The sequence below is a fragment of the Leuciscus leuciscus genome, assembly GCF_965113295.1.
Source record: "Leuciscus leuciscus genome assembly, chromosome: 10".
Lineage (NCBI taxonomy): Eukaryota > Metazoa > Chordata > Actinopteri > Cypriniformes > Leuciscidae > Leuciscus > Leuciscus leuciscus.
Window position 1 is genome coordinate 932,706 of NC_138734.1, and position 20,000 is coordinate 952,705.

A 20,000-nucleotide genomic window follows, 5' to 3' on the forward strand; every position below is an offset into this window, starting at 1 on the left:
TTGTGATGTTTCTGGAGACTGTTCTTTGTGTCAGAACAGAAGCGTGAGGTCTTGTGTTCTCCGCTTTATCTTTCTCATCCAGACCTGTGAGATCTGCAGGGACGTGTTCGCACTCGACACACACACGAGCCGAGCGCCGGCGTCTTTGTGTGTTCGGGGGTCGTGAGGATTCTGGGGGATTAATGGGGATGGAAGGGCTGAAAGACAAAGAGAAGAAGCCAAAGTGCTGCACATTTACAGAGTGTCAACATCCGGGAAATAAATACAGAAATAATCATGAAGAAGATGGACTGAGCGAGACTGACAGAAATGCAATTACACTCCGTAATAACATGAATTAGTGTGATTGATAATATCTCCATAAGGCATGATAGAGTTTCAAGTATTTGAAGGCGTAAGACGTGTGGATGATTTTCTCCAGTTCTGATATGAACGGTCCCTGAAGGCGGTACTGAGTCGCATGAGTTCTGAGAATCAAAGTTTATTTCTCCAATTCTTGCTTGTTCACAGTGAAGCCTGTTAATATAGGGAAAATAGGTAAACAAGAAAGGCAAAAAGAATAAGACATGAAGGCAAAATTGAAAACAAGCTGTGAAATGAGTACAGATGATTGACAGGTGAGAGAAGGCAGTGTGTATTATATGAGGTTAAACTTCAGCTTGATCTGCGGATGAGAAGGAGCTTCTGTTGTTTCTCAGCGCGTTCTGAATATCTGTGCTGTAAAACTTGCCATGGTTCCCGGTGTGCGCTTTGCATGCTGGGCTTTTTAACGCGCACCTCCTCTTTTGACGAGCTGTACAATAGCGCACTGATGGCGAGCCACTCCAGAACCTCACGCTTCGACACGCTCCACAGTCCCCTGGGAAATCAGATCTACATTTCAGCAGGCTATATGTGCTTTTTGTGAATTGATATACTAAAGTGTGATTTCCATTCCTTTTTCAGCATTTATCCCCACGTCTGGTTTATCTAGCACACACTGCTACATCCCAGGCCTTTTCTACACACTAATGATGGAATCAATAACTTGAAGCACATATTCAAGACTCTGTCCTTTGTAGAAATAAAGGGGTTTTTAATGTTCCATGAAAACACGGGTGTATTTTGAATAGGAGAGTTCATTCCCTCATGTTGATCCAAACCTGTATGAAATGGTTTGTTGTTGCTATCTTTGGAACGCAAATGAAGATATTTTTTATATTGTTTAATCATTTTTGTCCAAGCAGTTTGAGCTTCCCTTTGATGAGCTCTATAAATGAATAAAAGCCTATAAATCTGTTCACATCTTCATGTGTGTTTCAAAGATAAATGAAAGTCAGGATCAAAGAAGTAAATGATGACATAGGCTACTTTTCATTTTTTGGGGGTGAACTATCCATTTAAGTGTAACATCTCCATAGACAAAATTATTTTGATTGTTTCTCTGTCGTAGACACGCGGATAGTAGAGATTCTTGGAATCTGCAACTAATTATCAATTTGATCATTGATTCATCTGTAATCGATTATGTCTTCTATTGATCAGATAAACAAAGCTACATTTATTTTCAGTATTTTATTATTTTATTTATAATAGGGTTAGGTACAATGACTTTTGTTAAATGTAGGCTATCATTTTAAATCGGACTCGCGCACTCCGTGTGTTTGCCGCGCATGCGCACGCCGGTGCTCGTTCACCGAAGCCTGAAGATGGAAAAACTCTGACATTACAGGTAATGATATGACCGTCAAATATAAGTTATACGAATGGAAACAAACACTTTAAACAGCACACACAACCGTCAAAGCACCTGACAGGGCTAGTCGCGTTAAAGGAGTCGTAATATGAAGCTTTCTCATCACTTTCCCACACCAGCTCGTTCTGCGTCCGTTGAAACGCGTAATCCACTGTAAAGTGACGCGACTGGCGGATGTTTTCAGAACACGCGATTAATCCATAATGAAATTCGTTGCCGGTTATAGACTATTATCGATTTTATAGATTAGCCTTTCCACCCCGTTAATAAATGAATAAATAAATGGTAATAGGCTAATAACTCCTGCGCTGGCTTGTTAGATTGAACATCCTTGAGACAAGAAAACTTTCTGAAGGCTTGTTCGGCATCTGTCAACAAGGCTTTGTTTACGAGCAATATTAAAGTCCCCATGATATCAAAAGGGAATTCCTGTTTTTTAATAGAATATTGTAGTGTTTATTCTAAATGATTTATTGGTGCACATAATTATTGTTTTAAATAATCTTGAATCAGAATAACAGCGACATCTCTTCTCTGATGATGTGGGCGGGGCAACCTGTCATTCACATGAGTTCAGCCAATAGCAAACCACAACCATCCAACCATCCAATCAGTTCCCCACAGACACAATGAAGCCCCGCCCACATTTGTTCTTGTTCCAGAAGCGTTTCACTCGATATACGACACAATAGAGGAGAAAAGTCCAACACAACTTCCCTTTCATGACTTTAACATGCAATGATCTGATTTAATTGAGGGCTCTGATTTCATAAGTGCGTCACTCAAAAGGTTTTGTACCATTTGTGCATTCGTATTCTGTGATTGGTTCGCCTGAGGATGATGTTAATACCAGATGAGAGCAGTTCTGATTTTATAAAATGCATTTTAGATTACAAAGCCCGTTCTGTGACATTGGACAAGTTCAGAATGCACATTTGCGAGGCATTAAATAAAGAATAATGACTCCTCTCAGTGGAACCAAATGAATTCACTCGAGATACTTTCCAAAGCTACGAAGCGATAATTCATGAATTGTTTTGCAGCCCATTGTGATGGTTCTCTGCATAATGTGATCGCTGGCTAATGGGCAGGGCTGCTGACGGCTGCCTGTTTGGCTCCCGATGTGACAGTGAAACACGGCTCAGAATTAATCCGTTGCATCTGGCCATGGGCTTCACCCCGGATCGTGATGATGGCAGTCGAACATGCCAGAGAGATGCCAATGCTGTGCCAGGTAGTCATTAAACTCAATACAAAATGGCCCACAATGATGCCAGTGTGCACAAACCTGCAGCCATCTGTACGCGGCTCCTCGACGCAGCCATTTCAGGCTTTTGCTTTTAGACATGCAATGATCCAGCAGTCTCTAATGAGCGAGTGCTCTTGAGGGTCCTTGAACACAGGCTGATTCACGGGTTTATTTGGTTTTCATGGATTTGTTTGTGCTTGAGTGAAGTTGGGGAAGTTCCTCAACTGCAGTTTATGAATTACTTCTCTGTCATACTTTCAATCAAGCCATTTATTGTGATTGTAGAGGTACAAGATTACTGAGTATTTGATGGAAAATTAATCATGTTACTAATGACTTTTTTTTAGTTGCTTTCAAAAATCCCCTACAGAAATAAATACAGAGTTACTCTGTGCAAGTCGCTGTCTTAATGAGTGAGTCATTGATTGATTGATTCACCTGATTCAAATGATTCATTCAGGAAAGAAGTGACTCACTGCATCTCAATTCCCAAATTGCTTTGCTCTCCGTCGCTTAGTTACACGTATCCTGTCACCATCCTCGCCTGTCAATCATCTTGTCACAGTTAAAATCCTCCATATTTCATTTAATTTGAATTCCTAACGCACCATCCAAGGACTTCTGGCAAACTCTTTTCAACACACTATGCTTTGGGACGCACTTATTTTAGTCTCACATATGATTTAGGATGGATAGGATGGACACTGGGATGAGGGACTGTCTCTTTGAATGGGCAATTGAATCATTGACTCATTGGATTCATTCAAAACCTCAGATCCGTAATGAAACACGGCTGTGGTGTTCTGCTGTGGTTCTGCTGTGCTTCTGGTTTCTGCTGTGGTTCTGCTGTGGTTTCTGCTGTGGTTCTGGTTTCTGCTGTGGTTCTGCTGTGGTTCTACTGTGGTTCTGGTTTCTGCTGTGGTTCTGCTGTGGTTCTGGTTTCTGCTGTGGTTTCTGCTGTGGTTCTGCTGTGGTTCTGGGTTCTGCTGTGGTTCTGGGTTCTGCTGTGGTTCTGCTGTGGTTCTGGTTTCTGCTGTGGTTCTGGGTTCTGCTGTGGTGGTTCTGCTGTGGTTCTGCTGTGGTTCTGCTGTGGTTTCTGCTGTGGTTCTGCTGTGGTTCTACTGTGGTTCTGGTTTCTGCTGTGGTTCTGCTGAGGTTCTGGTTTCTGCTGTGGTTTCTGCTGTGGTTCTGCTGTGGTTCTGGGTTCTGCTGTGGTTCTGGTTTCTGCTGTGGTTCTGGTTTGTTTGGAACTACTTGAGAAATAGAGCGAAAACAGACAATAATGTGTCTAAAATGTAACTCACAATATTTACTTCTCGTTTATCTAACTTCTTGGTTGTATAAGTGGTTGAAAACAGCACTCTTGCTTGTGTAATATTGCTTAATTATAACATATGATATTAATATAAGACAAAAACTCACTGAAGCAAGTGAGTTAGAAAAGCTCAATCTAAATAATCTAAACTGCTATATGTTTTCCTGATTGATTTTTCCAGGACGATAACTATAAAGTTTTAATAGTCGCTCTAACTCTGAGAGAATCACAGCACAACTATAACGATAACGACGCTGAGGAACGACGGAATCGCGTTCAGATGTTTTCCAGCTGATGAAGGAGAAACACTGACAGCCAATCAGAATCCTGCTCTAAAGAGCTCGAGCATTTAAAGAGACGCCAAACAGCAGCGCTTAATAGTTTTGATCTTGGTGTGAACGGGCCTTAAATGTTATAAAAGTCCCAGTTGCCGAAGCGTTTGTGAATGTATGGACAGAGTTCCAGTAGAGAAACGTGTAGTTTTATGGGAGGATTTGTAGAAGCGTTTCACATGTTCCTCGTTCCTTCAGCGACTGTGATCGCAGCCTCGTGTCACTTGAGTTTCACAGGCGGATTAACGCAGACTAAACCACAGCGAGAAACAGAACCGTGAAGCTGCGACCCGTTTAAGATCAGTAGATGCATTTCTTTCTTCTTCTTTTATTTCTGCTTTTGCCACTTTGACTGAGAGAACAGGGAAGAGGTCACTGGACATCAAGACCATCAAGAAGAGAATGGAATCAGAAAGTGTGTTTAAATTACGACGGTTGCGTTTCCCAAAACCAGTTCAGACTCGTCAACATTACTCTGAGAGCCTTTGACCTCGAGGTCAAGCTCTTTGTGAAACAACAATGGTAGGAAATGCGAGTGGTTATTGTAATTTGCACTCCTACTTTGTTTGTTTTATAGACAGAAATAGCTCAGATCATGTTATGGTCATTAACACTGGACTTATAGTGAGTTCAACCATGTGTTATTCTGCTATATGTAAACAGTACTACACTTACACACAGCCAAATAATCAGCTTATAATGTGACTGATTACAAGGCGAAGACGACAGCTCTTCTGACACTCTGACTGAGTGTTTCGGGTTCAGGCTCTCAAGCGTGTCTCTCGGCTGTTCCACACACACGTCTGCTCTTCCTTCTGTGACCCTGGACCACAAAACCAGTCACATGGGGCAATTTTATGAAATTAAGATTTATACATCATATGAAAGCTGAATAAATAATCTTTCCATTGATGAATGGTTTGTTATGATAGGACAATATTTGGCTGAGATACAACTATTGTAAATCTGGAATCTGAGGGAGCAAAAAAATATAAACATTGAGAAAATCTCCTTTAAAGTTGTTCATTACTGTTGGCGATTGTGCAGCATTCACTCACACAAATACATGTTTTATATATTTACAGTAGGAAATTTAAAACTATCTTTACTTTAAAAGAAAGATTGATAACTGTGACCCATACACTGTATAGTTGGCTATTTCCACAGATAAACCCGTGCGACTCGAGACTGGGTTAGTGATGTTCGTGATCCAGGGTCACATATTAAACATGCACAAAATCTAAACATTTTTAAATCCAACCTAAAAACTCTTTTTCTTAAGGTTTTTAATTATTTTGTATTAGAGTTTCTATTTCTATCTGTGTATTTTTTACTTTTATTCTTGTTTATTTTTCTCTTTGTATTTGTATTGTGTAAAGTGCCTTGAGAAGATGCTCTACAGGCGCTATATAAAAAAAAACGTTAAAAAAACAACAACAAAAAACGAATTGGGTTAATATGAACAGAACTATCAGAATCTCAAGTTCAACTCTGGATTCTTTCAGACTGATGTAATCGTGCATGTGGAGATATGGTGAAGGTTCAGTTATGTGGAGATATAGTGAAGGTTCAGTTATGTGGAGATATAGTGAAGGTTCAGTTATGTGGAGATATGTAGTGAAGGTTCAGTTATGTGGAGATATAGTGAAGGTTCAGTTATGTGGAGATATGTAGTGAAGGTTCAGTTATGTGGAGATATAGTGAAGGTTCAGTTATGTGGAGATATGTAGTGAAGGTTCAGTTATGTGGAGATATAGTGAAGGTTCAGTTATGTGGAGATATAGTGAAGGTTCAGTTATGTGGAGATATAGTGAAGGTTCAGTTATGTGGAGATATAGTGAAGGTTCAGTTATGTGGAGATATGTAGTGAAGGTTCAGTTATGTGGAGATATAGTGAAGGTTCAGTTATGTGGAGATATGTAGTGAAGGTTCAGTTATGTGGAGATATAGTGAAGGTTCAGTTATGTGGAGATATGTAGTGAAGGTTCAGTTATGTGGAGATATGTAGTGAAGGTTCAGTTATGTGGAGATATAGTGAAGGTTCAGTTATGTGGAGATATGTAGTGAAGGTTCAGTTATGTGGAGATATAGTGAAGGTTCAGTTATGTGGAGATATGTAGTGAAGGTTCAGTTATGTGGAGATATAGTGAAGGTTCAGTTATGTGGAGATATGTAGTGAAGGTTCAGTTATGTGGAGATATAGTGAAGGTTCAGTTATGTGGAGATATGTAGTGAAGGTTCAGTTATGTGGAGATATGTAGTGAAGGTTCAGTTATGTGGAGATATGTAGTGAAGGTTCAGTTATGTGGAGATATAGTGAAGGTTCAGTTATGTGGAGATATGTAGTGAAGGTTAAGTTATGAGGAGATATGTAGTGAAGGTTCAGTTATGTGGAGATATAGTGAAGGTTCAGTTATGTGGAGATATAGTGAAGGTTCAGTTATGTGGAGATATAGTGAAGGTTCAGTTATGTGGAGATGTAGTGAAGGTTCAGTTATGTGGAGATATAGTGAAGGTTCAGTTATGTGGAGATATGTAGTGAAGGTTCAGTTATGTGGAGATATAGTGAAGGTTCAGTTATGTGGAGATATGTAGTGAAGGTTCAGTTATGTGGAGATATGTAGTGAAGGTTCAGTTATGTGGAGATATGTAGTGAAGGTTCAGTTATGTGGAGATATGGTGAAGGTTCAGTTATGAGGAGATATGTAGTGAAGGTTCAGTTATGTGGAGATATGTAGTGAAGGTTCAGTTATGTGGAGATATAGTGAAGGTTCAGTTATGTGGAGATATGTAGTGAAGGTTCAGTTATGTGGAGATATGTAGTGGAGATATGTAGTGGAGATATGTAGTGGAGGTTCAGTTATGTGGAGATATGTAGTGGAGATATGTAGTGGAGATATGTAGTGGAGGTTCAGTTATGTGGAGATATGTAGTGGAGATATGTAGTGGAGGTTCAGTTATGTGGAGATATGTAGTGGAGATATGTAGTGGAGGTTCAGTTATGTGGAGATATGTAGTGGAGATATGTAGTGGAGATATGTAGTGGAGGTTCAGTTATGTGGAGATATGTAGTGGAGGTTCAGTTATGTGGAGATATGTAGTGGAGATATGTAGTGGAGATATGTAGTGGAGGTTCAGTTATGTGCAAAACTATGAAATATGAACTCTATGAATGCAGTGTTTTCGTGTGTGTTCTCTGGAAGAGCAGAACAGCTGGAGCTTTGGGTCAGAAGTTAACTTTAAACAGATATTACAGTGTGTGTGTGTGTGTGTGTGTGTGTGTGTCAGCCCATAGAGATTCTGCTGTACCGTCAGGATACATACACGGCAGAACGAGGGAATTCAGAGTGATATGTGATTAATATTAAAAGAGCTGCAACTTCTGAGTGTATGTGTGAGTGTGAGTGTGAGTGTGAGTGTGAGTGTGTGTGTGTCTGTGTGTGTGTGTGTGTTCTATGTTCTATGACGAGTGTTTACAGTAATGTTGATGTGAACCTGAACGCTTGAATCCTCATCCACCGATAGCCAATAATCCAGAATGAAATCTGCTGATGCCGAGACCAACAGTTTGATTTTTCTTTCGGAAAAAAAAACCTCTCCCAAATAACGCTGCACTACACAGGGATTCCTCTTGTTTAGTACACGATAATATTAGAGGTTATACACTCACCTAAAGGATTATTAGGAACACCTGTTCAATTTCTCATTAATGCAATTATCTAATCAACCAATCACATGGCAGTTGTTTCAATGCATTTAGGGGTGTGGTCCTGGTCAAGACAATCTCCTGAACTCCAAACTGAATGTCAGAATGGGAAAGAAAGGTAATTTAAGCAATTTTAAGCGTGGCATGGTTGTTGGTGCCAGACGGGCCGGTCTGAGTATTTCACAATCTGCTCAGTTACTGGGATTTTCACGCACAACCATTTCTAGGGTTTACAAAGAATGGTGTGAAAAGGGAAAAACATCCAGTATGCGGCAGTTCTGTGGGTGAAAATGCCTTGTTGATGCTAGAGGTCAGAGGAGAATGGGCCGACTGATTCAAGCTGATAGAAGAGCAACTTTGACTGAAATAACCACTCGTTACAACCGAGGTATGCAGCAAAGCATTTGTGAAGCCACAACACGCACAACCTTGAGGCGGATGGGCTACAACAGCAGAAGACCCCACTGGGTACCACTCATCTCCACTACAAATAGGAAAAAGAGGCTACAATTTGCACGAGCTCACCAAAATTGGACAGTTGAAGACTGGAAAAATGTTGCTTGGTCTGATGAGTCTCGATTTCTGTTGAGACATTCAGATGGTAGAGTCAGAATTTGGCGTAAACAGAATGAAAACATGGATCCATCATGCCTTGTTACCACTGTGCAGGCTGGTGGTGGTGGTGTAATGGTGTGGGGGATGTTTTCTTGGCACACTTTAGGCCCCTTAGTGCCAATTGGGCATTGTTTAAATGCCACGGCCTACCTGAGCATTGTTTCTGACCATGTCCATCCCTTTATGACCACCATGTACCCATCCTCTGATGGCTACTTCCAGCAGGATAAGGCACCATGTCACAAAGCTCGAATCATTTCAAATTGGTTTCTTGAACCTGACAATGAGTTCACTGTACTAAAATGGCCCCCACAGTCACCAGATCTCAACCCAATAGAGCATCTTTGGGATGTGGTGGAACGGGAGCTTCGTGCCCTGGATGTGCATCCCACATATCTATATCAACTGCAAGATGCTATCCTATCAATATGGGCCAACATTTCTAAAGAATGCTTTCAGCACCTTGTTGAATCAATGCCACGTATAATTAAGGCAGTTCTGAAGGCGAAAGGGGGTCAAACACAGTATTAGTATGGTGTTCCTAATAATCCTTTAGGTGAGTGTAATTAGCAACAGCAATATATCAGACTATTCAACTGCTATTTGTTTTCAGATAGACTAGAATAATTACACTCAGGTAAAAACAACTGAAATGCTTGTTCAAACTCAGACGCAGTTTTCTTAAGCACTCTTGTGTTCATGGCAGATTTATTCAAATAAACATATATGTGTGTTCTTGAGAACCGGGCGAGCGTCGGTCGTCCTCCGCCTCGTCCTGCGCCTCTGTGTATAGTTCACAGTAAATAAGCTCCTCTCTCATGTTTTAATCTAGTGATAGCAGTGTTAATCTCCTGTCTGCTGTAGAGGAGATCCCCCGGGATCCTCCTCAATGACAGTCTTTACTGTGCTTTTCTCTGTTTGATAATGAGGATCCATGTAAATAATGGCAAACTAATCATGAAATCCAGTGGTGTGTGAGAGGAAGCTGCAGACGCCGAAAACATGAATTATGACAATATTAAAGTATGCATGTTTAATTCAAAGTCAAAATAGTTCTCATTATTTCTTCTAGAGCCTTTGGTTTAGTTTATCCCAGAATGTTAATGAATGCTTTATAACGATATAGCATGTAATCATACGTTAAGGCTGTCGGCCCGTTACTCACAAATGAATCAATATGACTTCAGTCGTAGTTAGTGTTGGTTCTTGATTAGTTCATACCTTAAGATGACATATGATTGCAGACATATTACATATTAAGCAGATTCAAAAGAATGAGTTACATTCAGGATTAGGCATATTAGATTTACAAAAATTGTAGTGAAAGAATACTGTAATGTAGTCTGTAATAAAGACACTTATTCTCTAAAAAATAAATGAAATGATGTCAAACAATAATGGGAGAAAAATAAATAAGCAAGGATTGTCTTTTGACTCTGAACTGAATGAAGAGTTACTCAACGCTTGAGACCGAGTTCAGATCAGATTAAATCAGAATTTATGGTTTCCATATGCTGGAGGTTTAGGGAACAGTGTGGCAGAGCTGGTGTTGGAGGATCTGGTTTCGTCTTTGGAGAAGAGTATAACTGAGCTGTGTTTGCATACTCTGTGAATGAGGAGAATATAGATAATGTGCTAATGTGCCGCGTTGAGCTCATAAAAACTGCAGTTTGAAATATCAGACCTAAGAAGGGCCGCCAAGAGCAAGGCAGGTGAAAGCTATTCACCATTCTCTTTCATCTCTGTGCTTTTGTTTCATACACAGATCCTTCTCTCTCAGGAATCACGTTTTTGAGATGCATGTGCTGAAAATGTTCCACTGCACTTTTATAATAACTGAATATTTCCCAAGGTAGATCCTTTTGGAAAATTCCTTACATAGTTTGTGACAGTGAATGATGCATGTGTTATTAACCAATGAGTAATTGGAAAGATCTACACTTAGTCTTAATGTATAATCCCGGCGATCCATGGAACAGAATAAAGGAACGAGCTGAAAGACATTCCTGACCTCATAATCGAACAGCATCAAAGAACGATCTACTCATTGGTCAGTCACTGCGCTTAAGCTAGGTTTCTAAACGCTAAACGCTTTCAGTTGTGAAAAAAACGGACCAGTCAATGGAAGTTGAGTTAATGCCGGAGCTTCATTAAAATAACTGAGAATTCTTCCTAAAACGTCGTCTGTGATCGTTTAGCAGTGAAGTCAAGCCGGTGATGTTCATCGGATGTCCAGATCACACACTGAATCAGAGCGTTTCCCCTGAATACACATCAGGCACGAGGATAAAGAAAAACATGACACAACCCTGGGCTGAGTTTCTCCATGTTTCACAACACAATTCCCTGAAGTTTCCGCAGCGGTTCGGAGGGTGTTTATGGAACGTGTTCTGGGTGTTTAGTGAGTTTATCTGTCCGTGAGGAATAGATGGAGGAGCTCTGGAGAAGCAAATGTTCTGGCTTGTGTAATCTATCTATCTATCTATCTATCTATCTATCTATCTATCTATCTATCTATCTATCTATCTATCTATCTATCTATCTATCTATCTATCTATCTATCTATCTATCTATCTATCTATCTATCCACCCATCCTTCTATCCATCCCTCTACCCTTCCGTCTGTCGTCATTGCACTGAATGTTTTGACTGTAATCTGTTGCAGTGTTTCGGCACATGGAAGTGATTACAGTCATCTTGCTGACTTCAGGCATTCGAGCTTTTGCTGGCAGAGATCCTGAACCAAATAATCCTGAAAACTGTCATTTTTTCCCCTCTCATAAATAGTTGTTAGTTTTGCAATTTTCAGTCGCGAGAAAAGAGAACAGGAACATAGCAGTGCGAATGGATTGGGTGGTTTTCTAAAAGAGAGATTTATTTGCATAGTTCATCTCTAACGCAGTGAGCTCTCTGCTCATCACTGTCCCAGAATCCCTTTCCCGCAGCGTCATGCTGTGGGAGCATAAACACACGGAAAATCTCAAAGTGACTAAAGACTGTCACTGACTCGAGTAGCACACACACCGGATCAATGCGTTGGTGCTCTCACACACTCCACACAGAAGACAGTTTTAACTTCCCAATGTGCATCTGTGCACTTTCACAAATAAATGACGGTCATTGGTCAGAATGTTTCTTATTGACTTGACCTTTCAGTTTAGACATTAAACCTCACCTCACCTTGTTTATGAATGGGAGCAAATCCCTGCATCCGTGTTCAACTCATAGTGGACAGAGCATGGACGGATTCATTCTTTTTTGTCATGCTTTTGTAATTAAATGTTGAAGATGCAAGAGCATCCGTCGGGTCAGGCACCGACCTGTTCACTCTCAGGAAGAAATGTGCAAAGATTGTACCTTTCTGGACATAACAGCTGTCACTGAGGTCTTTGTACCTAACCTACCCCTGAAAGGTTTATAGTAGTGCCCTAAAGGTACATGTTACTCAGTACAAGTACTGAAGTGCACCTTTTATGGGTAGATAAGGTGTTTCCAGTGACTTCTGCTCTAAACCTAAAACTAATCCTGCACAATTGTTTCTCACAGTGTGTCTTAACTTGTGTCCATTCACCAGCACTATACAATTCTCAATGTGGACTATGAGGTGTAAATGCATAGGAAAGATTACCATGATGAATTTCTGCAAAGCTGCTTTGAAACAATGTTGATGATGGTTGTGCACAAGGTCATTGACATGCTGGAAAAGAACAAAAAGAATAAACTCCACAAACAGAGTCTGAAGCACAACATCCTCTAGAATGACTGAAAGAGCCAAACTAGAAGGGAGTTTCCACATATAAACTATGTGAAACTGTGCCATCAAGAGTTGAAGAAACAGAGAACAAGTTGCTTACATATTATTGCAAGCCATTAGATAACAAGACTCCCAGTAGCCAATCAAATGGTCTCTAACTCAGTGCTGTTATCTCGGCTCTGAGGAAGTGTTTTATTCTAGTTCTCATTAGTGTCATGTGTACAGAATCTTGCTCTGTTTCCAGTGAGACATTAGCCAGGAGTGTGTTTCCCGAAAGCATCGTTAGCCAACTATAGTCGCAAGTTCTGTCGTTATCAGCAGTTCAACGAGTCGGTGTTTCCCGAAACCATCGTTCCAACGAACATTCGCAAACAGCATCGCAGAGTTGTGTGTGTGAACGACAGACCTCGACCTGTGGTTAGAAGAGGAGTTTCTTGTTTGCATGACATGTGGACTCAATAAAGCCTTATCTTGAGCAAAATAAGCAGCTGACACTCAGTACAATATATATCTTTTATTTATAATACATACAAATGTGATTTACGTCTTTTTGTTTGTCAAGAGATTTAAAGTGTCGTTGTTGAAGAGTGCGCATGTGTGAACGAGCTCTAGTGCGTAAGAACGAGCCTATGATTGAATCTGGAAATAAAGCAAAATAACTGAGAAAAATGAGAAATAGTCCTCAGATGCATGTCCGTAATTTATTGCAAAACATCTCGCATTAATTCGATCTCAAACAGATTCATTAAAAGTAGCTATTACTCCACCACCTGCGTGACGTCATTATCCAACGTGGTTGAACGACCAATTTGCAACAATACGGTTTTGAGAAACAGTCGTGACTCGCTAGTTGATTTCTTCAACGATGCATCGCACTATAGTAGTGAAGCAGCGAGTTACGTCACTGTATGAGAAACACACCCCAAATCAGAGCTTGCACAATTTAAAACGGCAGTGTTTTATCTACATCAAGCTCTATGATGGTATCAGCAAACCTCAGAATTACACTTTCGCATTGTGTTTTGTTTTGGAGGAAGTTTGAAGAAAGGTTAGCTTGTATTAAGAGGTTAGGAGGATCATTAAAAGAAGATGTTCCTCAGGAAGCCGACCTGTTAATGTGTGTGAGAGCGATGGAGTGTGTTTGACAGCAGATGAGCCGACCTGTTAATGTGTGTGAGCGCGATGGAGTGTGTTTGACAGCAGATGGCGTGGCCAGCAGGGCAGAGAGGCAAGAGAGGGTTACGCAAGAGAATCATCACAGTGTGATCAGTGTTATCCAGCTGTCATCGACACACGTAACCTCATCACACACTCCTGATGACACGGCAAAGGCCCGGTGTCTTCAGTCTCACGGCGCAGGTTCAGCAACACTCAGCCTGAGACTGAGGAACGTCTGATTCTGGCCCGGTCGGGGAACAGATGGCCCGAGCCTCTCCCGGTTTCCGGCTTCTCAAGGGCACACGGGGTTTCCAGTGGGATGTCAAACACAGATCAGATGGCCACGGATGGTTACGCTTCCTTCATATTGTGAGCGTCTGACCTACACAGAGGTGGAAGAGTCGCACTGGGGTTTGATGGCTGGAACTACAATATCCTAAATCCGTTGAGGAACCGGAGTTTAAAAAAATGAAAGGGTTTACATAGCGATGCCATTGAACTGTTTCCCAACCCTGTTCCTGCAGGAACCCCAACACTAGATTAGACGTCTTCTTATCTGACCCTTAACTTCGGGTCTTGCAGTCTCTTCTAACGAGCTGGTGAGTTTAATCCGCTGTGTTTGATTGGAAAGAGTTTGTGAATGTGTGGCATCGGTTCGACTGGGGTTGGGAAACACTGCCATAGGAAGAACCATTTCTGGTTCCCCAAAGAACCTTTGGGTGATCAGTTCTTAAAAGATAGTTTTTTTCTTAGTTTGTAGAATTTTTTTATTATCTAAACAACCATTTTCCATTATGAAGTATGGAAGCTTGTTTCCACCACAGAATAAAACATTTTAAAAGATAATTGCAACTTTTTATCTCAGAATTGCGATATATACAGACGAGTTATTAAAGGAGTCATGACCTGTAATTTTCACTTTTCCACGAGAAAAAATGTATGTTATGATTGCCTAACGATTATACACTGGCCGGGAAGCTGATATTTAAAAGTGAAGCGTTTGTTTACCCCTGGGTTCGTCAACCAGCCCACGTGCACGCGCACTCAAATACGTGATGTTCATTTCTGCGCCGACTTGACGTCAAGACGGCGCAGGATATACCATATATGGACACCGCAGACCTATGCTGCAGGAAGCCCGCCCTGCCCCTCTCCCCCTCATATTCAGTAGAGCGCCGCCATTACTGAATTCCGATTCGAAGTACGCACTCCACCGTGTAAGATGCAGAAACGTGGTGCACACGTGAGTTGCTCTGTTGTTGACTGCCAGAATCAACATGGAAATGTTTTTTCTCTCCCAAGAACGGACCAAGCTATCAGGGACCAGTGGATTAAATTCATTTTTAATGATGCGGTTCCTACAACCCTTCCCACTGGCTTAGGTGCTAAACATTTTATAAAAATTGCGTTGCAATGATAAGATCTTTATTCACGCGATCAACAGACTGTCTGTCATCTGCTCAGTCAGTGCTCATCATGCTGCAACCTTTCATGTGATGGAATAGATTTAAATATAATGCTTTAAACGATACTTTTCACGATTTGTTAATCTCGATAGCTGTAATAGTAAAAACATAGTAAAAGTTTTCGAGAGAGTTCATGTAATACTAGCTATTTCTTATGCAAGCATGTCAGCCAATCACAGCAGTGGGCGTTTGCACTGCAGTCTCACTGCAGACACGCCCCTTAAAACAGAGCGTTCAAATCTGAGGCTGAAATCAGGCTTGGAAAAATGGCTTTTATTTATAAATTATGACAATTTTTGATGTAAAAATCATACTAACATTATAAGGGCACCCCAGGCAACATTATAAAATAATAAAACAATCCAGTTCATGACTCCTTTAAGTCCAATTCTAAGAAAAAGAGACTTTCCCTCCGAATTGCGAGGTTATGTTATATCTCACAATTCTGACTTTATAACATGCAATTGCAACTTTATATAACGCAATTGTGAAAAAAAAGTCAGAATTGTGAGATAAAAAGTTACAATTACCTTTTTAATTTTTTATTCTGTGTCGGAAACAAGCTTTCATAATAAAGAACAATGTGTGATGGAAGTGTTAATGGTTTTCCATTGAACCATCAATGCCAATAAAGAACCTTTATTTTTAAGAATGTTTATGATGTACAGAAACAGGAGTTTAAATGGCCATTTCATTTCCAGCACGCTCCTGTCTGATCTCATGACTGGGAACCAGAATCACCAGTGGGTTTCGGACAGAATCCTCTGGTTCCAGACTACACTCTTCAATGGGTTCTCTATAGAACTCAAGGGTTCTCGACTCAATTTTAAAGAACCCCAAAAGATTCTATATAAGGAGAAATGTCTTAAATGATTGGATAATACTTTAGTGTTTAACAGGTTATTTCATTTTTCCAACTAGAGATAAAGTATGTTGACAAGTTGTTAATTCATAAAATGTAATTAAAGTTCAAACTAAGTCCATCAGATGATCCAATGAGGGAACCCCTATAATGTTGTACATATGAAGCGCCAGACGGAGAAGTGTAGGTTTCTCTCTCCTTCTCTGTGTTTTCTTCTTCTGTCCCGTAGCCTCACAGGAAGCAGCTGCTTTGAAACTAAATATATTATAAGCGTTGTACAAGTAAAACTTGCTGAAACGGAAAGGACCGGACTATTGCAAGCATGAAGGTTTGATGTATTCATTGCACACTGGCAGGCGTTGTTCCTCTGCCATGCTGTTAACTAAGAGTGAGGTAATACTCAGGCCTGCCAACTCTCTGGCTTCAGTCTTCAGCTCGTCATCTGGCGTTCAGGATTCAGCAGGAGCTGATCAGATGACGGAAACACACACCGGAGTCCGAACCGGCTGAATCTCATGATCTCCCGTTAAACCAACACTGTTCCTGCACCTCGTCCCAATACAGCCGTTCCTCTTCTGTTTGCTATTCTTTTAAAACAGAAAACAGCTCCTCATGTTAGTGTCAGTGTGTCCAGGGACACTCCCAGACCCGAGGTTTATCAATACTTGAGTAGGAGCGTGGCGGTGAGTGTTGGTAATGAGGCGAACCACATCGCAACATCTATATTGCATGATGTGCGGAGACATAGAGAGATGAGGAGATCTCACCGAAGACATGGCAGGCACGTTTACTATGTTCCTATCTCTCTCTCCCAACGGCACGTCGAGTCTCTCTCTGCTAAAGACAGTCAGATATTGCTCATCGGGAGAGTTGTGTGAGTGTGTGCGGGTGTGGAGTGAATGCTAAGAGTTCTCATCAAAGCGCATGCAAACCCCCGCAGGTGAATACGTCTGTTTTTATGAGTTACTCTCTCCAGGTTCTCCTCTTTTCTCCTCCCTTCCCCCGCTTTCAGATGGATTTCTGAATTATTTACGTATTTCATTTTCATCGATCACTCTTTTTCTTCCACTGGCCTCTCCAGATATCCCTCCGTCCCTGTTCTCTCCCTCCTCCACCGCTCTGTTTGTTGCTCATAATAACCTCTTGGCCCGTTCACTCCCACCGTCTTCAAACGCTTCTCCTGCTGGAAAAGCGCTCGCTCCTGTGGGACTGATGCTCTCAGCCTCGGGTGTCTCGTGTGAGGAGAGCAAACGCTGAATTTGACAACATGCCGTTGCGTTTTCTTGAATAGTTGACGATTCTGCCAATATTGATTCCCTTGTTAATTACTCACTCTATATGCAGAATTATTTTACATCTTTTAAGCTCCATAAAGGATAAAAATACCTTGAAAGCAGCTTATATGTCTATTTGAGCTATATTTCATGTCTTCTGAAACTGTACGAGGAAAAGGCAGAAATTGTCCTTCACTGACAATCAGCTTTTACTATGCATTTCTCTCATTGATATCATGACTTGATAATTGTGAGATAACTGGATGTAAAGCCAGCACTCTTCTGGTCTGATCCGTACATTCTGAGCTGCTCTTGTTCAGAAGGCGAGGTGAAGGAATAATGTAGTTAAAAACAAAAAAACGGAGAGTGAGAGGACTAGATATTACACTGGCAGTAAGAGGATGAATTATTGAAGCTGGCATGTGGGGAGAGAGGCGGGAACGAGGGATATGTTTTTAATCCAGAGTGTATCCACGTCTAGACCAACTACACACACACACACACACACACACACACACACACACACACACGTGCGCGCACACACTCTCTCTCACACACATATACACACACACACACACACACACACACACACGTGCGCGCACACACTCTCTCTCACACACATATGCGCACACACACACACACACACACACACACACACACACACACACACACACACACACACACACACACACACACACACACACACACACATATGCACACACACACACACACACACACACACACACACACACACACACACACGTGCGCACACACACACACACACACACACACACACACACACACACACACACACACACACACACACACACACACACACACACACACACACACACACACACACACAGACACACACTCTCTCTCTCTCTCTCTCTCTCTCACACACACACACACACACACACACAATCTCTCTCTCTCTCTCTCTCTTAATTTCCCTAAAGCACTCGTAAGAAAAAAATGGTGAGCATCTCTAGTCATTTGTTTTTATCAAATAGTAATCATACTAGAACTAATATTATTAATAATAAAGATGGTTATCTTTCACTCTTTCATGATCCATCTGCCTGGGATTGTGTCAAACAGTTGGTTAAACCAGCAGCAGGCATTCAGACCGGATCTGCTGTTGGCTTGTGGTTTTCTACCACATTCCTTGTCAGAAAAATGTTTGTCTCACAATTACCAGCAAGCTCAAGGAGTCTATTCATGAAGAACTCTTATCTTTTCACTGAGTGAAGAAGCTTTTACTGCACAAAAATCGTCTCTGGTTATGGCTGTAACCCTTGTTCCCTGAGAAGGGAACGAGACACTGCGTCGATGACGACACTTTGGGGAACGCTCTTAGCGTAACGCATCTGAAGTATGAATGAAACTAATCCAATCCTGATTGGTATTGCGTCATGACGTATTGTGTGACGGCATACATGGGACGCCGGCACACAACAGAATTAGCTTCTGCGAGGCAGAGGGAGGCGTGGCAAAGGGTTGCAGTGTTTCGTTCCCTTCTCAATGGAACAAGGGTTACAGTTGTAACCCGAGACGTTCCCTTTCGAGGGAATACCCATGCCACAACAAGCCCTGCCTGTCCCAGTGTGAAGCTGTGCACAGGCACACTTAGGACGAGAGCACTAGAGTGCCTGGCGTAGAAGGAATGTCCAGGCTATAGAATCTGATGAAAGTATGAGGGGTGGCCCATCCTGCTGCATCGCACACTTCTTGGATCGGGGCCCCTGAAAGGAGGGCTCTAGAGGACGCCATGCCTCTGGTTGAATGAGCCCTCTTGGCCAAAGGTGAAGGCAAGCTGCGCACCTGATAGGCCATAGAGATAACCTGAACGGCCGGCCTCTGGGTACTGTGCCCCCTCTGGGGCCAGACCCACAATTTCCATAGCTCTGGCCGAGGGTGAAATATTGAGCTCTCTGTCTGGGTCAGCAGGTCCCTCCTGATGGGGATCTCCCATGGAGGGCCGTCCAGGAGTGATATTATGTCTGAGAACCATACTCGGGGCGGCCACAACGGAGCTACTAGAAGTAGACTGGCCTAGTTGCGACGGACCCTCTCCAGAACTGATGATTTAGATAGGACACCCCTGACATATTGTCTTTTCTGACAAGAACGAGGTGACCCTTGAGGTCTGTCTCAGAGCTTGGAAGACCGGCAGCATTTCCAGGCAATTTATGTGCCTAGGGGAATGATGTTCCTGCCATAGACCTCTCGCAAAGCGGACGTCCATGACCGAGCCCCAGGCCGCGAGGGAGGCGTCTGTCGAAAAGGCTTCCCGGCGACATGGCCCTCCCAACACTGGGCCTTGGGACAGGAACCAAGGTTTCTTCCACATAGATAGGGGACAAAGGCATTCAGCTGCCATGAGCCCTAACAGCCTCTGAAACTGTTTCACAGTGATGGCTTGGTCTAGCTTTGTCCTGGTCACCATGGCCAGGATGGATTCGATCTGTGCAGGAGACAATTGTGTCCGCATCGTGACCGAATCCCACACCACTCCCAGGAACGTGGTTCTC

General features: G+C 41.9%; 1 protein-coding gene and 1 long non-coding RNA gene across 4 annotated transcripts in view; both read left to right on the forward strand.

The window, feature by feature from the left end:
- The window catches only part of reln (reelin), a 181,520-nt gene that overhangs the window by 1,951 nt on the left and 159,569 nt on the right, over positions 1-20,000 (forward strand). The gene's annotated exons all lie outside the window — the stretch shown is intronic.
- LOC309507883 lies at positions 6,078-7,853 on the forward strand. Its single transcript, XR_014209278.1, has 3 exons — positions 6,078-6,171; positions 7,680-7,708; positions 7,764-7,853. It is a non-coding gene; the product is annotated as an uncharacterized lncRNA (long non-coding RNA).